At 38.9% G+C, this 18,175-nt stretch overlaps 1 protein-coding gene across 1 annotated transcript in view; it reads left to right on the top strand.

The window, feature by feature from the left end:
* STAM (signal transducing adaptor molecule) overlaps positions 1–18,175 on the top strand; it is a gene marked incomplete in the record, with an annotated part of 1,274,308 nt that overhangs the window by 770,100 nt on the left and 486,033 nt on the right.

Raw genomic sequence — 18,175 nt, forward strand, 5'->3', positions numbered from 1 at the left:
TTTAATATAAAAAAAATTGAACATTTATGCATCACTCTCTCTTTAGAAATATGATCATCTCTGTCCAGAAGTTGCTGCTAACCTCCACATAGAAGTTATTATATTGCTTACAGATATAGCTATCAAAATGTAGAACAGGTCTGCTATAACATTATATGCTTATTAGCATAAATATCTAGGCATTGTAATGCTAACCACAATCATTTAGATATACTATAAATGAAAAATCTTTTGGGTGAGATGATTTTCCTTTACTAATTTTCATTCTTTACTCATTGTATTTTGGGTTCATGAGAAATATAGGTGCTGAAACAGAAATGAAAACATCTCCTTCTAAAAGGTTCACATTAATGTAATGCTATTAAGATTGAGTCATACATATGCTTGAGAGTTCACATGACATAATCTGTATTCTTCTTTGCTGAAGAATTCTCAGGAAATAATGCTTCTACCAGTCCTGTAAACCTTTCAAAAATACCAACAACTTTCAATGTTCTCGTTATATTTTACAATATATTGATCAAATTCCCCTTGGTCAGCATATCACCTCCTCAGGTCTACCCTAAAAAGATGTCACTGGACTAGTGGGATCAACCCAGTCAACAAAGAGAAAGTAAACAACAATTAGATAAATCAAGACACAGATTGTTTAAACTGCTTACAGAGGATTTCATTTCAGGACAGCTCCCCCCCACCTCACACTGAATGTGTGCTCTCTCCGTCCTTTCACAAACCTTGTATACAAAAAATAACTTTAGGGTTGCGAAAGCATTAATAATATTCAACACAGTTACTCTGCGCACACTCATGGCAGTGTGCAGATTCAACTTTAGTATTAATTGCCTTTGCAATATCATTGACAGTATTTAGGCAACAAAGTCTTCAGTGCTAATCCATGGCATTAGTGGTAATACTTTTAAATTAAGTGATGCATTTGCAAAAGTGTTTTTCAAGAGTAAAGAGTGTTTTAGTCTTGATAATGGATTCGAGCCCTTCTGGCGTTCTGGTAGGATCATGGAGTTTCTTAAAAAGTTCAAAGGTTAAAAGCCATTGTTTGGACATCGTGGCGATTTCTTCATAAGATGAAGCCACTTTTCATATGTAGATGCTCGAACCCAGCTTTGAAGTTGTCGAGACAATTTAAGGTGAGTTAGCGGGAATATTCACTCGCAAAGTGAAGCTTTTGGTTTAGTAGTCTCGTGGACATGATTTACATGTCGCAAATGGGTCAAACGGCCCCATGTAGTTTTCAAAAGTTAATTCCAGCAATTTACAAGTGCAAGATATACCCCAGTATGACTGTTTTCTATATATTAAATGGGAAAAGGGATCGGATACAAAAAACAATGATATAAGCAGTATTTAAATGTAAATCATGGCCTGACTCGCATATTAAATATAATTGGCAGCAGTAAAAGATACTGCATATTTAATGCTTTTGCAGCATGGAATATGTAGTCTTCATCCCTAATATAAACAATGAAGCCCCTCACCCTTCACAAGGAAAATATCACCAATGGCATGTCCCCCTTGTCTACGTTAACCCAAGCTGTAGAATAGCAGTGGAGTATATGGGAATGTTTTCTAACATATTTTTATAGTATGATTATAGTTATTACATTTTATAGATATATTACATATATATACCTAAGCATATACACACTTGCACATAGATACTTATAAGCACACATATTGATTACAGAAGCTGTCATTTCACCAAAATACACTAAAAGGCTACTTGGTTATCTCAACAAATTATCCTAATATTTAGATGACTTGTGTAGTAAATTATTTCCTTTTTTTAAGTCACAAAGGAACAAGAGTGTATTACCTTTTATTTTGTTGTAGAAAATCCTAAAGGAAACATAAACAGTGATTTGTTAAAATTTTTTAACTTAGGATATAATTATTTGTCTCTGGATTTTTTCTTGTCTTTTACAGACCAATCTCTTTTCGATGCTTGTCTTTTTAATGTATATGTAGTATCCATTTGTTCTTCTGTAGGAAGTTTTTTTTGTTGTATAGAAGTGTTAGCTTCTTTAAGAGTCTCGAAGGTCTTCTTTCCGTCTGATAAGCAGATTCTTATTTTAGCAGGGAATACCAGTTGTTTTAGTACCAGCTTTTTTTAGTGATTTTGTAAGAGGTATACATGCCTTTCTTTTTGTGATGACAGCAGAAGAGTAGGCATTATCAAATCTAAGTGATTGATTTTCTGTTTTTAGAGGAGAGAAGAGAGCCCAAGCAGATTTTAGGATAAGATCTTTATCTTGGCTTGATATAAATTTCACAATAATGGATTTTGGATGGGTGACCTTGCTATAAGAAATGGCTGTGGCTAAAGATCTGTGGGCTCTTTTGATGCCGAAAGAAAGAGCTTCCGGTAGATTTAAGGTTTTAGAGAGCCATGTAGTTAAAAATGTCACTGTTATCTCCTTCCATTCCTTCTGGTATGCCATAAATTCTGATGATGCTCCTCCTTGATTGGTTTTCCAAGTCATCAATTTTGTTGATAAGACTCTTATGTTATAGAAGGAATTCAGTATTCTTTTCTTTCTCGAATAATCTGTAGTCTGTCAGACACTGATTCCTCTAATGCTGTTATTTGATTTTTCTGTTTTAAGGCATCACTTAATATTTCAATCTGTTTTGTTGGACATGCTACACTTAAAGAAATCCCAATCCCTCTGAGCCACACGCTCCAGGGATCTAAACCTTGTCATCACAATAAACAAAACATGCTGGAGGGATAGGTTCCTGACCCAGAGACTCCCCAGACTCTGGAATAGATTGCCCATACATGTCAAGCAGAGTGCCTCTTTGGCCCTCCTCAAAAGGAACCTGGACAATTGGATGGGAGAAAGAAAATTCACCCCTGGGATCACGTCAGTCACCCTGTTAGACTGGGGTCCAGGGAAGTAAATAGTGTGGGAAGAAATAGCCAGGGAATTGTTATGGCTAGGCTTGTATAGGCCCTAGGGCTGATAGCCTAGTACCAACCTATGAATCTTCTGTGATTTTATCAACTTTAATGTCTAATTTATCTATTTTCAGTATTAGGTCTTGAATATTTGCTAGTATTGACTGTAGTTCTTTTTTCATCAAGTTTTCCTGCTAGTTGGATTTAGCAAGATTCATTTTTTTTCAGTGTATAGTTCTCCCTCTCCTTTCTTTGAAGTCTGACAGGAAAATATAAAGATTGTCAGCTGGAAAATACACCAATAGATAACTTGAAACTTTTAGATTGTAGGTGAATGTCGTTAAAGGTGTTATTGGTGAAGTTTGTGAATAATTCCTGTCAGAAGTTTTCTGATATTGCAGAGCAGAAAATGTGTGCTGCTTTCAGTGTGCCATCCAAGCCACATCCCCCCCAGAAAGCATCATTTTCTTATATAGTTATTATTACCATCTTTTATATATAACTGCACTTTTGCTAAATGTCTAGTTCCAACTTTTATGTTACATATATATACTGTTTGGCAGGTTGGTCTTTTATACAGTTGTTTCATGTCGTATCCATTTGCACCTGTCACATTGTACATAAGTTTTTGTTTTTTTTGAAAGACCTCAAACAGAACAAACAACCCCCCCAAGAAATCCTCCTAAAACATTTGAACTTAACAGACAAAACTATGTACATCTTCAAATATAGAAGCTTTTGTGTCCTAATGAGAACATAAGTTCTAAGCTGATAGCTAAACAGACAGACGAAAGTTAACCAAAAAGAAAGGTTAGCCATGCCAAGATGCATGGTATAGCCTGTGCTATTACCAAGTGCTATTTGATTTTATATTTCTTTATAACTCTCCCAGTTGAGGAAACACTTGAATGCTTTCAGTAAACACTTTCTCCAAGCCATTTCTCTTTGTCAAATTGTCTTCTAGTGACATGCAAGCCAGACCCAGAACTGCTAAGGGTAACCTCATTTATCAGAAAAAAAAGCCTTACAATGTTTAATATTCTTTTTCTTTTGCATGCTTTGTGATAAACTTGTTACTGGATAACCCCTAGGGTTTTTACCTAGTCATTTCCTTATGCAAACGTGGGAAAAAGCACACTTTTTCTTTTGTCATACTGTCTTAACCAGACCCTCCTGCTCTCCCCCATCATCATTTTTTTTTCATTGCAGTGCCACCATTTCTCAAAACTGAACCAAGAAAAAGAGAAGGGTGAATAAGAAAAAACAAAAGCATCTGTTTATATTAGTATCTTCAGTGTATTAAAGAAAAAACGGAGAGAACTTTACTTCGTCTAACTGGTTTTATATTATCTTTAAAGCTGTCACACCTGGGAAAATCCCTGATTGTTTTCAGGGAACATTATGTCCTAATCAATTTCTCTGTTCTTTTTTTCTTTTTTTCACTCAGCCAATCCCCTTCCACCAGACTATCTCCAGTTTCTCTTTATCAGATTGTCTCCATAGAGGCATAACGACCAGTTGCATAAATGCTACTTAGTATACATATTTGCAAGTGCTAGAAAAAAAAAGCTAATAATATTCAATATTCTTTTTTTATTTACTTGCTCTCTGTCTTAAAACAAAGGCTCTTAATCAGGTATTTCCCTATGCAAGAATGAAAAAAAGCACATTAATTTGAACTCTTCCATGCCCCCTTAACATACAACTCAACTGTACAGATTTTTTTGCAGATTGTCCAGATTTGTGCCTCATATTTTTGGCCCATTTTTCATAAAGTTGTGGTTTTCTGGCAAATTAGTGGCAAATCATTGAAGACTGAAGTTAGAAAATAATGACAGACATTTGAGTGTCAGACTTCAAACTCTTCAAAAAATTCTTACTCGTGAAAAACCTGTTGTTCTATCAACTTTCTAAGATTGTAAGAGCAGTATTTAAAAAATTGCCCTTATTTTTGAGCTTTTGTCCCACTTTTATTTATGGCTTTGTCCAGATTTCTGTAGGTTTGGAGGTATGCCTCTTAACCAGGTTCCTTTTTTTTTGTTTTGTTTTGTTTTATTTGTCATTACATTGGCTGTGCTTCTAAAAACTGCACAAGATGAAAGAGAAGAGGGGAGAAAAATAAAAACACCACCTGTTTACAATCCCCATTACACCCAAAAATAGCATGCAAAGAAAATCATGCACTATTAAGAAAAGATAGTGTTTTCTTTACTTACAGTTAGTGTTCTCACCTCTCTTCCCCTCCCCAAAGCATTTTTCCGAGCATTAATGACATGAAGTAGGGCATATAGTCCCCCACTCAGCAAGCAGATTTTGAAGAAGTCCAGTATTTCCACATTTTCTTCTGCTGTCATATTCCATAAATATAATTATTGCATTGTTAATCCCACATTGTTACTGATTTTATTACTGTTCTCCATCATCCATATCCTGTCTCTGCTTCATTTCCAATGTACTCTCAGTTCTTCTAGTGAACTCTTGTACTCCCTTCCTCCTCACATTTTCTGTTGAATTGCTGGAAAAAGTTTCACAGGTGCAGTCATTTTATGGCCTTTATTACCAGAGGAACAAGAAGCTGAATCTCCTGTTTCACAACTCAGTTTTTTTTGGACAAACTTTTATATTTCCTCCTTAGCATGCACTTCATAAAAAATTATTTTGTCTCTCCAGGGAAGAATACCTTGAAGACTGCTGGATACAGCAGTTTGAATCTCACACTTGTGTCTCGACATTCTCTGAATAGAGGAATGAATTTACTTCTCTTTTGCCTGGTGTACAATGAGTAATCATTCTCCACAAACACTCTGCTGTCTCTTCCGTTTAGTATTTTTACCTTCTGCCACGGTTTTGACAAAAATCAACTCTCTGCTGGCAGGATTGCATCCTTACTGTTAAAGGTCTAGGTTGGTTTCTTAAATGTAGATTTGGAGCATACACACAATGTGCCCGGTCAACTAATACAGCCTTCTGTGGAATACCAGTCCAATTGCTTATTTGTGCTTTTATAAATTTAATGCAGTCTGTTCCTTCCAGCTTCTCTGTTACAGCTGAAAATCAAGTTTTCCCTATGTGCTCTGTCCTCTAATTGTATTATTTTTTTAAACGTCTCTTCCTGAGCAGTCTCATTCAGCCAGCCTTTTCTTCATTTCAGCCTCTGATTTTTGCAGCTTTATCATCTCATCTGAATATCTGTTTAAAGCTTCTTTCATTTGTTCCAACCTGTTGTTGTTTGTGTTGATATACTCCGTCAGTGTTTTGTTTATTTTAACCAGGTCTGTATGCAGTGCTTCTTGGAAGTCATGTCTGAAGGTTGCATTACTTTTTGCTGAACAGCTGCAGAACTTTCCCTAGTCAGTGTTTCTTCCTCGATTTTTGTAGCTGATTTTTTCCAGGTCTTCAGTATTTATCTATTCCTTGTATCCAGGCAGTGTACTTACTAGTCAGTTACTAAAATTTACCCATAAACACAGTCTACTTGCCTTCTCTGCCGAGTTTCTGTTTTCACACTGGGAGAGCTAGAAACAAGCTGTTACTCAGTGCGCAACCAGCTTGGAACTCCCACTACATTTTCTGAGGAAAAACTGCTTTTTCTGTGAAAAAATATATTTTATTCTAGGAGAAATTTTTTTATGGACTGTTATGAATTGTAGGAGAGCTTTTTTCAGTATATGCTTGTGTAACAAAACTGTGTGAAAATATTGTTCATATTGATCACTGTTGCAGTAGCCTGTGGCAAATTAACAGCCTGCTGTGATGGAAAGGATGCTTAGTTTACTTTTTTCTTTTTCTTTTTGTGGCTGGATCAAAGGATTGGTAGTTTATTTTCCATAGTCAGACTGAAAATGGTGCTCATTTCCCGGGGAAACTTAGAAGTAATAGTCAAGTAAAACAAGAAAATGGCAAAGAGTTACTTATTTGTGTGGGTTTTATCATCTGGCCTTTCTTACACATTTGTCAAAATTCATTTTAGCTGTTTCTGCTTGTCTGCCCGTGGATTCCCCCTTTCTACCTGTTCTCAAGTTTAGTACTTTTTGAAAGGGATTTTTACATATCAGTCCACCCAGAATGAGGTGGTTTCTCCTGGGGTATATGTTTGAAAAACTATTACTACTGCATTTTGAACCAGTCAGTCAGGCTGATTTGAGGTTCTTTACTTGGTAAAAAAACACGCATTGCTCTGAATTTTGTGAGAAGTATATCTCACTTGCACATGCTAACGGTAAGTCAACCATACCACATTTTCCACTTTTTTTTTGAGGACAAATCCTTTTATGCCTAAAGTGGTTTCAGTCTAGAGCCTAAAAACAAGGGAGAAAAATATTACAGACTCTGGATGCTCACAGGCAGCACAGATTTAGACAGCAGTAAATCCATCTTGAGAGCCGCTCAGCTGTTTGTCTCTTAGGTTAAAAAAAAAAAAAAAAAAGACAACCAGTGTCAAAGCAGAGAATTTCTAGGTGAGTGTCTTGTGCTGTTTCTTTTTGGTATTCTCACCATAACAAGACACTTCCAGGCAGGGTTAGGTCTACTATGTCATGGCTTTGGCATCTTCTGTAGCTTTTTGGAAGTAGTTGGCTCTAGACGTATTTCGAGACAGCAAACTGGTCCTCTGTACATACTTTCACAAAACATCAGAAGTTGGATTAATTTCCCAGGCCCAGAACAAGCTTTGCTAAGACCATTTCCCATGTACCCTTAGATTCTTGATTTCCTTCCTCCTCCCAAGTTATTACTAAGTTATAGTAATCTACCCAAATGGCCTAGGCTGATGGAACAGTGATCTAAAGCTGAACATAGTACAGTTGTGCAAGTAAACTTAACATAACAATAGAGGTTCTAACAGATCACTGTTACAGGAGCCACCTCCTCTCTCATAGATTCATAGGTAGGTACTAGGCTATTGGCCCTAGGGCCTATACAAGCCTAGCTAAAGGTACCCTGGCTTTCGCCACCCAAGAAAATTATTTTCCTGTGCCACTGTCGGGCAGAGCAACAGAAGTGATCCCCGGGGTGAATTTCCTATCTCCCATCCAATCATCAAGCTTTTTCTTGAAGAGTGCTAATGAGCTTTGTTTGATATAGATAGGTAGTTTGTTCCAGAGTATGGGAAGTCTCTGGGACAAGAATCTATCCCTCCAGCATGTTCTGTTTATTGTGGTGACAAGGTTTAGGTCTCTAGAGGATGTAGCTCGGAGGGATTGGGATTTCTTTAAGTGGAGCATGTCCAACAGCTCTGGGTTTGACCAGTGGCGGCTGGTGACTTCAAATCACAGGGGGGCTGCAGGAGACGCTGAATGGGCGGGGTCAAAGGGAAGGGGTGTGGTCAACCACAAAGGGGAGGAGCTATGCACAAAACCACAAAAAAACTAACTTTAATTAAATACGCTGCCCTGGGTGGCAAACCATCATTATGAAAGTCCAATCAAGACAAAAATAAGTGTAGAAGAATAAAAATATTTCAATGCATTGGCTGCATGACAGCTTACTTAATATCTAGATGGAAACAAAAGGTTGTGAGGCATGAAAAAATAAATTACTTTTTAAATACATTACTGGAATGCCAGTCAAAATCAAGTATAAGAAAAACCAGAAGCACTCAACTCAAACTACTTCTCCTTGCACTGCAGTTCTAATTATAATATATTCAGCTTTATTAAAGTACCAAGCAACATGCTGAAAGTAGAAATCTATGTGATGCCCCACTTGTAAAAATGTTTCTTATCCAAAAAGACCTGCTGCCTGACAACGTTTCATGGGAAAACATGATAAAAGTAAAAATGAAAAGCAAACAAGAAACAAGCTCAAGATACATTGCTTAAAGGATTACTGTACAGGTTATGGACCACACATGATTGGCATTCTGTTTAGTTTACGGGTAAAGCCTGTAGAGATGACTGGAAGTCTCCAACAAGTGTAATGAGCTTTTAAAATAATGGAATCCTGTCCTTTAATACCCAAGGCTTATACATTATCTAGTCAAGTATTCTCTGCATGGCAACAACAGAAAGGCTTTCAATGTTGGCAATTCTTTAACAGTATGCTTATTAAAGCTTACTTGCATCTTACGATGTCAGACAAGCTTACCTTATGGTCATTAAAGCATTGCTACTTAAACACAGAGCAACAGGCACTTTGAGTAATAAGCATAAATCAACAGTACAAAAATATGACAGAAACCAGACCATTCTGCAAAATCAAGGACAGATGAAAAGCCACTGTAGTACTTATGCAGTGTGTCCTCCCCATCCAAGGTAGATACAACTACTCCTTGCCTTGCTTGGACACATCCAGAGTCACTACATGGGGAGTGGGGTGCAACAAGCATGTCACAATTTGAAATCTCTCTGGCTGACTGTGATGGCCCTGACACATTTGTCATACCTCTCAACTTCAAGAGCAAGAAATCTGGACAAAGCCATACACAGAAGTGGGACAAAGGCACAACAAGAAGGACAATTTTAAATATTGCACTAATAAACTTAGAAAGATAATAGAATAGGTCTTGCATTAGTATGAATTTTCTGAAGGGTATAAAATCTGAAACTCAAATGTCTGTCATTTTCTAACTTCAGTCTTTAGTGATTTGTCACTAATTTGCCAAAAACACAATTTTATGAAAAATGGACCAAAAATGTGATGCAAAAATATAAAATAGACACACAATACAGCTTCTACCTGTCAAAGAAGGGACACTTTAATATTAGTACTGCTACCTTGAGCAGCTGACAAAATAAAAGAATCTACATGCATTTCAAGTAATCTATAACTTTGATTATTACAGTTATTTCTTAATTGTAAACCCTCCATGTTTTCTTCCAAAATTGCTATTTTGGAGGGATTATTAGGGGAAGAGCAACATTTTGAGCCAAAAATTGGGGACAGTTGAGAGGTTGGCTATGCCTAATTCTATAAAGCAATTTATTTGCATGTACCTCTCAACCTGTTAATGCAGTAAATCTGAACAAGGCCAAATATATTGGGGGCACATATAAACAGTACTAAAAATTGCTCTTGTATAAATTGAGACAGTTGATAGAGCGGCTCTTACTTTAACATGCATTTTATGAAGGTTATGAAGTCTGAAACTTATTATTTAGTGACTTCTGGCAAATCATTTAGGAATTAAAACTACAAATTTTATGAACAACAAACCAAAAATAAGAAGCAAAAATCTATTCATTCTTTGAAAATCTGGACAGTTGGGAGGTATAGTTCAGCTGGGCCTGTCTGAGTTTGCTGCCCTTCCCCTGACAAAATAATGGTTGAACTGGAGCCTCTGCAGCCATTCCAATTAACCATTACTTGGCTATTTCACTCCATTTACCATAAACACTAATGTGCATACTGCTTTACTTCAATGATTGGACTTCATTTGAAAGTTTTATTTTGTATTTTACAGCACAAACATTAAGTAATCTGTTAAACAAAGCAATGCAGTCTCACAATGAAAACTTAGCATTAAAACTTCTCTGCCCTTGAAACTCACATTCATTGAAACCCACATTCAAAGAAAATACATTTTGCCAGTGGCAGATAAAGATTAATTTTGGGCTGTTTTGAATCATAGGCCCTGCATATGAAACATACATGTGCTCTTTGATACACCTTCCTCATTGTACTAAAATTATATTCCTTGTACAATACAGTACACTTGTTAGAGGGTGTTTTAAATTTGTTTTGAACATTTTCCAGTAAGCAATGAAACAAAACATATGCACCCATAATGGCAAAACTGCCCAGTTGAGAACATTTATCATAAAAAGTCTACTCAGACTTCCACAGTCCACCATTATTAGTAAATATACACAATTCTACAGTCCACCATTATTAGTAAATATGCACAATTCCACAGTCCACCATTATTAGTAAATATGCACAATTCTACAGTCCACCATTATCAGTAAATATGCACAATTCTACAGTGCACCTTTATCAGTAAATATGCACAATTCTACAGTCCATATTCAGTGAATTCAGTTCTTGCCATAGCTGTCAACCTTAGCACAAAAACCTGAATGAAGCCAATAATGGGGGAATACAGTCCCAAAAAAAGGGACAAATTTAAAATATTCATCTTATAAACTTAGAAAATTGCTAGAAAAAAGGTTGTGCTACTATGTATTCTGAAGAACATGAAGTTTGAAATTCAAATGCCGGTCAATTCTACTGCGGACAGAACAAAACAATTTTCAGCAGAGGCAGGGATTAATACTGCAGACACGTCTTTGTAAAATGGCAGGGCATCAGAGCAAATCCACACAAACACAGGCAGGAGATGCAGACTCCAAACAGAAGCCACCCCAACCAAGAATCAAACCAGAAAACCTATAGCTGTGAGGCAACAATACTACCACCGCACCATCAATTATGCAAGGAATTAAACATTCAGAAACCTGAAGTCTGAAATTCAAATGCCTGTCAATTTTACTGCGGACAGAACAAAACCAATTTTCAGCAGGGATTAAAACTGCAGACACGTCTTTGTAAAATGGCAGGGCACCAGAGCAAATCCACACAAACACATGGAGGAGATGCAGACTCCACACAGAAGCCACCCAACCAAGAATCAAACCAGAAAACCTATAGCTGTGAGGCAACAATACTACCACTGCACCATCAAATCTGCAAGGAATCAAACATTCAGAAACCTGAAGTCTGAAATTCAAATGCCTGTCAATTTTACTGCGGACAGAACAAAACAATTTTCAGCAGAGATGCAGGGATTAATACTGCAGACACGTCTTTGCAAAATGGCAGGGCACCAGAGCAAATCCACACAAATACAGGGAGGAGATGCAGACAGAAGCCACCCCAACCAAGAATCAAACCAGAAAACCTATAGTTGTGAGGTAACAATACTATCACTGCACCATCAATTATACAAGGAATTAAACATTCAGAAACCTGAAGTCTGAAATTCAAATGCCTGTCAATTTTACTGCGGACAGAACAAAAACAATTTTCAGCAGAGGCAGGGATTAAAACTGCAGACACATCTTTGTAAAATGGCAGGGCACCAGAGCAAATCCACACAAACACAGGCAGGAGATGCAGACTCCAAACAGAAGCCACCCCAACCAAGAATCAAACCAGAAAACCTATAGCTGTGAGGCAACAATACTACCACCGCACCATCAATTATGCAAGGAATTAAACATTCAGAAACCTGAAGTCTAAAATTCAAATGCCTGTCAATTTTACTGCGGACAGAACAAAACCAATTTTCAGCAGGGATTAAAACTGCAGACACGTCTTTGTAAAATGGCAGGGCACCAGAGCAAATCCACACAAACACATGGAGGAGATGCAGACTCCACACAGAAGCCACCAACCAAGAATCAAACCAGAAAACCTATAGCTGTGAGGCAACAATACTACCACTGCACCATCAAATCTGCAAGGAATTAAACATTCAGAAACCTGAAGTCTGAAATTCAAATGCCTGTCAAATTTACTGGACAGAACAAAAACAATTTTCAGCAGAGGCAGGGATTAAAACTGCAGACACATCTTTGTAAAATGGCAGGGCACCAGAGCAAATCCACACAAACACAGGCAGGAGATGCAGACTCCACACAGAAGCCACCCCAACCAAGAATCAAACCAGAAAACCTATAGCTGTGAGGCAACAATACTACCACTGCACCATCAAATCTGCAAGGAATTAAACATTCAGAAACCTGAAGTCTGAAATTCAAATGCCTGTCAAATTTACTGCGGACAGAACAAAACAATTTTCAGCAGAGGCAGGGATTAAAACTGCAGACACATCTTTGTAAAATGGCAGGGCACCAGAGCAAATCCACACAAACACAGGCAGGAGATGCAGACTCCACACAGAAGCCACCCCAACCAAGAATCAAACCAGAAAACCTATAGCTGTGAGGCAACAATACTACCACTGCACCATCAAATCTGCAAGGAATTAAACATTCAGAAACCTGAAGTCTGAAATTCAAATGCCTGTCAAATTTACTGCGGACAGAACAAAAACAATTTTCAGCAGAGACGAGGGATTAAAACTGCAGACACATCTTTGTAAAATGGCAGGGCACCAGAGCAAATCCACACAAACACAGGCAGGAGATGCAGACTCCACACAGAAGCCACCCCAACCAAGAATCAAACCAGAAAACCTATAGCTGTGAGGCAACAATACTACCACTGCACCATCAAATCTGCAAGGAATTAAACATTCAGAAACCTGAAGTCTGAAATTCAAATGCCTGTCAAATTTACTGGACAGAACAAAAACAATTTTCAGCAGAGGCAGGGATTAAAACTGCAGACACATCTTTGTAAAATGGCAGGGCACCAGAGCAAATCCACACAAACACAGGCAGGAGATGCAGACTCACACAGAAGCCACCCCAACCAAGAATCAAACCAGAAAACCTATAGCTGTGAGGCAACAATACTACCACTACACCATCAAATCGGGGGAGGGGAATTAAACATTCAGAAACCCTTAAGTCTGAAATTCAAATGCCTATCAATTTTATTTAACATTTTTAATCAGGACAGTCTGACTTGGAACAAATAAACAAATTTTCAGCAGGCCCAGGAAGAAATAATGCAGACATGTCTTTGTAACATGGGAGGCACAAAAGCAAACCCACACAAACACAGGGAGAAGATACAGACCCCACAAAGAAGGAACCCCAGCCAAGAATCAAACCCAAGAACCTGCAGCTGTGAGGCAACAATGCTACTACTACACCATCAAATATCAAGCATTACAACATTTACAAACCACAGATATTATGAGGAACAGATCAGATCAAATATGAGGTAAAAATCTGAAATTTTTACAAATGGTGGTGGGTAGGGAACTCAAGTCTTTAACACCTGCATACAGGGTACAGGGTTCAAGCCTGAGGCATTCCCTACCACACCACCATAAGCACCTGGGGCATTTTCACACACACACACACACACACACACACACACACACACACACACACACACACACACACACACACACACACACACACACACACACACACCAGTAAAGCACAAGCACCATACACAAACTCCAGTAAAAGCACCATACACAAACTCCAGTAAAGCACCATACACAAACTAAAGCACAAGCACCATACACAAACTCAGTAAAGCACAAGCACCATACACAAACTCCAGTAAAGCACAAGCACCATACACAAACTCCAGTAAAGCACAAGCACCATACACAAACTCCAGTAAAGCACAAGCACCATACACAAAGAAAAATAAACATTGTAAATTGAAAGGCACCTTACCTGAATCCTGAATGAATACATCCAGAGTTAACGTCCTACAATCCATACATCCTTCCCCAGCAATACTGAAGACCAGCGAGATCCACATGCTCCTTCCGGCCGAGATCCCTGAGGCACTGTCCGAGTCCCTGCTGCTCCTCTTGCAGTCCGGATCGTCCCATAATCCTGGCGGGTCTGTGCACTGTAAAGTGCACAGGCGCTCCTGTGTCCCCTATGGGGCGGCCGGCTACCCTGAGCATGCGCATAGACCGATAAGCGGGACTCGGTCTATCTTGCTTGAACATCATAATTTTAAAAAATATTTTTTTTATTTTTTCATTTCTTTTTCTTTCTTTTTTTCTTTTTGAGGGGGCTGCAGTCCGGCAGCCCTATGCCACGAGCCGCCCCTGGGTTTGACATAGCTTTGTGTGTTAGGCAAAGAGCGCCTCTGAGTAGGCGATATGCGACAGAGTAAAGCTGCAGTTTTTTTAGACTGTCTGCGTAGGGCATCTGTTTGAGGCCTGTAATCCTCTGCGTGTGGTATTTCTGCGGCCTTTCCAGTTGTTGTAGATGTCTTGTGAGGTACATACCAAAAGGGGTGTTGTACTCTATAATGGGTCCAATCAGTGACGAGTAGAGGGGAACAATGACCTCTTTTTTTCCTGGATGAGAAACCTTTTATGATGGTGTGCCACAGAGAAAGATTTCCTGATTTCTGTAGCAATGTGATTATCAAAGGAGAGCATTTTAATTGCTGGAACCTGTGTTCTGAGAGACTGCTTTCCAATCTATCTACAAATATACAGAGCTGAGTATATATTTTTTTTGGTTTTAGAGTTTGTTAATTGTTGCTTAGATCTCTGTTGAAACTGTTGTCTCCCTGTTCTGAGAGACTGCTTTCCAATCTCTATGCAAATATACAGAGCTGAGTATATTTTTTTGGTTATAGAGTTTGTACTGTTAGTTGTTGCTTAGAGCTCTGTTGAAACTGTTTTCCCCACCCCCACCCCCACCCTATTTTCTGCCGTGTCTTCAGTTGGTATAACTGTTTTTTACAGCTTGTGTTATCTAACTCCAGGATCACTTGCATAAAATTAGACCTGTTAGTAACAGCCTGCATTTAATTGCTGGAACCTGTGTTCTGAGAAACTGCTTTCCAATCTGTCTGCAAATATACAGAACTGAGTATATTTTTTTGGTTTTAGAGTTTAATTGTTGCGTAGATCTCTGTTGAATCTGTTGTCTCAGACTGCTTTCCAATCTATCTGCATATATATAGAGTTGAGTATATTTTTTTGGTTTTAGAGTTTGTACTGTTAGTTGTTGCTTAGATCTCTGTTGAAACTGTTTTGTCCCACTCACCCTCTCTATTTTTGGCTTGTAGTTTAAATTTGGTGGCTTTTGCAGTTGCCTGCCCCACTGTAGATTTGATCTGAGACACTCCCCCAGTCCCATCTCTTTACCACATTCTACCTAATAAACTATTTCTGCACTTGCTTTTAGTCCTTTTTAATTTAATTACATTTTTTCAAACTGTGTGTGGACTAATATTGCTACATACTCAAGTGTGCTAACTTGCACTGCATGTGAATTGTTTTTACTACTGTTTTTGCTATTTTCTGTAACAAAAAAAAAAAAAAAAAAAAAAAAAATTGTAAGCCTGTTTCCTACCATTCCTGTAACTAGTGTTCCAGATACAGAATTGCTGTATCCAGGACTGTATGTAAGCTTCTGAGCCCCCCAAGCCTTTCTGTGTTGGAGGGAAGCCTTCTAGCTTATCAGTGGGAGTGGTAAGCATTAGGTAACCTGTCTACCACATAAGGAGTGGTTCTGGCCCAGAAATTGTAGTTATTGGCCGCTTGGGCAATCTCTTCCATCTCTCTCAACTATCTGATTTGAAAGCTTGCATTTGCACTTGTTTCTGTCCTGTAACTTGCCTAGTGCAGATACAGATTCTTAGCTTTAGCACTTAAGTTTGCTTATTCGTGGTCAGCACTTGTTCAGAACTTGTAAGCACTAAATAACCTACTAATTACTATAGCACTCAACCTTCCTCATTACCTAGAGGAAAACAGTTTTTGTACTTACTTTTCTCACTTGCTTAGAGAAAAACAGCTCTTGTACTCACTTTCCTCACTTATCTAGAGGAAAATGTTTTTTTATTCAGGCATGTCCAAGGGTCAGCTCCCAGTGTTCTCTCCTGTCTATCTGATGAACCTGGGCATCTTGAGGCAATGTAGAAATTGCCTCGTGCACAGACAATCCTCTCCTCCTAACACTCAACACTACAACCTGGGAGAGATGCACTTGTCTAGCCAAACTGGAGGTAAAGCTCTCTCCAACCAAGACTGAACTTGACAGTCATGAGGGAGAAGGTAAACATTTGCACCACACCAACACTCATCACATAGTCTCACTAAATCTACGCCACCAAAATCCACACATAGTAACACAAAAACATTCGTGGAGGCTCTCAATAATAATCTGTCTAAGCAACAGAGACCTCCAAAGCAGAAAGGCAAGCAACCTCCATCCCCCAACACAACGTAAATGGCACATGGCCCATAGACTGTGTGCCACTCAACCACAGCCAATAAGGCAAAACAATGTACCCAACACACCTGCCGCCCCTGGGATTCCAGATACTGGCCAAGGCTCTTGCTGCCCCTATAGTGCCTTTTTTAGGCAAGGTTCAAATAATAAATTCACCACCGTAACAGGGACAGGCAAGCAAAAACTGAGGGTAATGCTACTCATTGCTTGAAGTCTGAATCTCAAAATGCACTCACTCGAGGCACTCCTTAAAATGGATAACACTGATATCTGTGCAGTGACTGAGACCTGGTTCAAGGCTCCAGAGAACACCCCTGCACTACCAGGCTATACCACACTTTTCGACCATGTAACCTGGACCGAAACACCAAAGGCGGAGGTGTGTCCATATTCATTAAGGATATCCACACCTCCAGACTAGTTGCTCAGCATAATGCATCCGAGGTTATCCAAGTGCAACTAACTCTGGGCAAAACTGCAATCCAAATTGTAGCTTGATACAGATCCCCCACCATGCCCCAGGATTCCCGCTCCTCTTTTCTTGATGTACTGGAAAATATTAGGGTTCAACCAAACACCCTAATAATGGGTGACTTCAACTACCCTGCCATTAACTGGGAAAACTTCTTGTGTACCAACTCCGTAGCTCAACGTTTTCTGGACTTCATAAACTCCAGTGCCCTGGATCAACTTATCCACACCCGCCCCAGGGGTAACAATATCCTAGACCTAGTCATTACCAACATGAGTGACCGGTGTTCCACACCTGAAGTCAACTCCTCGTTGGTCCGATCCGACCATAAGCTAATCACCCTTGATATCCACATCCCGTCCCCACCCCCCATTAAGGAAACCACGATAAAAAATTTCTCCAAAGCCAACTTCATGCTTCTTAAGACAGAAGTGGTGAACTTCATGACACCCATGCAGATGGACAATACAGTTACAACTGCTGAATCCTACACAAATGCACTGTATAAGCACTTATGCGAGTGCATGGATCGTGCTATCCCAAACAGAACCAAGACACTATCTTCCAAAAAAGGAAGCCAATCTGGTGGTCCCCTGCCATAAACAAACTGTACAACAAAAGGAAGAAACTGTTGCAAAAGAAAGTAAAATCCCATGAGTGGAGGAGCTCCCTGGTCAGCCTCAGTAAGAAGCTGAGATTCCTTATAAGATCCCCAAAGTTAACTACGAAAATGAAATCGCCACTAATTCTAAGGACAACCACAAAGCATTCTATAGCTATGTCATGAATCTCGATGGCAACACCCAGATCTGCTGAGTTACAGCACAACGGCACGGAAATTATAGAAACAACTGATATTGCCAACATCCTGGCAGATAGGTTCAGTTCTAACTTTACTCCCCCCCACCCCTCACCCCCTAAAGAGCCCATATCTATACAGGAAGAATGTAGAGTCCTTGTAATCACAACTACGCAGATAAAAGCTGCACACTC

This window comes from Protopterus annectens, chromosome 3.part1 (genome assembly GCF_019279795.1).
Source record: "Protopterus annectens isolate FY-2018-M chromosome 3.part1, PAN1.0, whole genome shotgun sequence".
NCBI classification, from domain to species: Eukaryota; Metazoa; Chordata; order Ceratodontiformes; family Protopteridae; genus Protopterus; species Protopterus annectens.